A 2,901-nucleotide genomic window follows, 5' to 3' on the forward strand; every position below is an offset into this window, starting at 1 on the left:
GCGTCTTAGAGCCAGGCGCCAGCCCATGCGTCTACAATGCTATGTTTACCCCAAGCCCCATGAGCCCAAGTCACTGACCTGGGTGCTGAGACTCGACACCACAGGGTTTTTATCGCAGTGTAGACGTACCTGTGAATACGCTGCAGTGTGAGACGGGAGAACCAAACTCTGCCTTCTCCCTTCACTCTCTTCCTCTGCTTTGCACCCTCCCATCGCCTCCATCTTCTCATCTTTACACTTCCCCCCTTTCTGCCCTCACTGCCCTGGGCTTTTGTTCCATTGATGGAAAACATGCCCCGTCAGCCTGTGACAAATGGCACGTCGCGCGGGGCGTCGGCTGGGGAATCCATTCATCCGTTTCTCCTCTCAAACAAAGCTCTCCTCATCGCCATACCAGGGAGGGAGTCGGTACCACTTGGCAACCAAACGCCTATTAAGTGCACTTGCTGGAAGGGTTTCTGTTAGCTCCCGAGGAGTCAGAGGGCTGGGCAGTGGGTAGGGGAGATGGAGACCAGGCTTTGGGGGTGAGGGCCAGGGGAGTCAGGGTTTTGTCTGGCATGGATGGTTGTGAGAGGGAGGTTGGTGCTCCCCTCCCTTCAGTTAGCTGTTGGAATTTAACAAGGGGTTCCCAGGGGCTCTCACCAGGAGGTTGCAGAGAGACTCCTCCCTTCCCCTACTTCTATTCTCCCCCCCCCTCCCCTGTTTGTTCCCAGCCCCACATCTTCCTACCCTTCCATCTAAAGTGCTTACTATTATTAATGTGTATTACGGTAGCACCTGCGAGCCCCAGTCCTGGGCCAGGACCCCATTATGCTAGGCGCTGTACAGACACGGAACAAGACAGTCTCTGCCCCACTGAGCTTCCATTTAGGGAGACCACATAGAAAGAGTGAAAAATCGGGATGGGGGTGGGAGGTAATAGGCACCTATATAGGAAAAAGCCCCAAATATCAGGACTGGCCCTATAAAATTGGGACATCTGGTCACCCTACTCCCATTACCGATGTCTCTGAGCCCCTCACAGTTGGGAATGTGTTTCGCCTCACTGCTCTCCTCGGGGCAGCGTGGGGCTGTCACCCCGAATGGAGCAAATAAGTAAGCAAACAATTTGCAAACACCTAGAAGATAATGTGATAAATAGCAGTCAGTATGAGACACGAGAACAAATCGTATCAAACCAACGTGATAGCTTTCTTTGCCAGGGTAACAAGCCTTGTGGATGGGGGAAAGTGGTAGTTGTGGTATATCTTGACTTTAGTAAGGCTTTTGGTACTGTCTCACATGATCTTCTCATAAACAAACTAGGGAAATACAACCTAGATAGAGCTACTATAAGGTGGGTGCATAACTGGTTGGAAAATTGTTCCCAGAGAGTAGTTATCAGTGGTTCACAGTCATGCTGGAAGGACATAACGAGTGGGGTTCCCCACGGATCGGTTCTGGGTCCGGTTCCGTTCAATATCTTCATCAGTGATTTAGATAATGGCATAGAGAGTACAATTATAAAGTTTGCGGACGATACCAAGCTGGGTGGAGTTGCAAGTGCTTTGGAGGACAGGATTAAAATTCAAAATGATCTGGACAAACTGGAGAAATGGTCTGAAGTAAATAGGATGAAATTCAATACAGACAAATGCAAATAACTCCACTTGGGAAGGAACAATCAGTTGCACACACAAAATGGGAAATGACTGCCTAGGAAGGAGCACTGCGGAACGGGATCTCGGGGTCATAGTGGATCACAAGCTAAATATGAGTCAACAGTGTAATGCTGTTCTGCACTACTCTGCGCTGATTCGGCCTCAATTGGAGTATTGTGTCCAGTTCTGGGCGCCACATTTCAGGAAAGATGTGGATAAATTGGAGAAAGTCCAGAGAAGAGCAACAAAAATGATTAAAGGTCTAGAAAACATGACCTATGAGGGAAGATTGAAAAAATTGGATTTGTTTAGTCTGGAAAAGAGAAGACCGAGAGGGGACATGATAACAGTTTTCAAGTACATAAAAGGTTGTTACAAGGAGGAGGAAGAAAAATTGTTCTTCTTAACCTCTGAGGACAGGACAAGAAGCAATGTGCTTAAATTGCAGCAAGGGCGGTTTATAGGTTGGACATTAGGAAAAAACTTCCTAACTGTCAGGGTGGTTAAGCACTGGAATAAATTGTGGGGAGATTGTGGAATCTCCATCATTGGAAAGGTTTAAGAGCAGGTTGGACAAACACCTGTCAGGGATGATCTAGATCATACTTAGTCCTACCATGAGTGCAGGGAACTGGACTAGGTGACCTCTCGAGGTCCCTTCCAGTCCTATGATGCTATGATTGCACGGATGGGGAACTGGGGCCCAAGGGACTTGCCCACGGTCACATAGGAAGGCTGGGGTAGAACAGGGACTAGTACCCCTGTTATAGACTAGTGCTCTAACCACTGGGCAGCCCATCCTCTCACCCCCTTTGCTTCCTGCTCTCCTGCCCTCCAGTTCTTCCTCGGCCTTTCCCTGGGCTCCATGGGGAGCATCTGGGAGAGGCTTGGTGCAGACCAAGGAGGGCTCCTGGCTCCACGCCCTCCCCTGGCTGGGGAAGCGACTGGCGAAGGCAATGGCGATGTAGGGACCCCCCCAACTCTGCCCCAGCAGCAGCCGAAGTGAGCTGGGGAGGCCGGGAGCCCGGGTGGGAGGCCGGGAGCCCGGGAGGGAGGGGAGGGAACTCTCCCAGCCCACCTTAAGCCGGCAACGTAGGGCTGATTCAGGCAGGCAGGGATGACCTTAGAAAAACAAGTTTGTGCGGAGCCAGGCAGGGCCCCGCCGCACCAGCCCGGCAAGCTACCTTAAATCGGGGCTGGGCTGAGAGCCGGGGGGTGGGGGGTGTTCTCGGCACTGGCGCGCGGTGCAAGCAGTCCTGCC

Source organism: Malaclemys terrapin, chromosome 12 (genome assembly GCF_027887155.1).
Source record: "Malaclemys terrapin pileata isolate rMalTer1 chromosome 12, rMalTer1.hap1, whole genome shotgun sequence".
Classification (NCBI taxonomy): domain Eukaryota; kingdom Metazoa; phylum Chordata; order Testudines; family Emydidae; genus Malaclemys; species Malaclemys terrapin.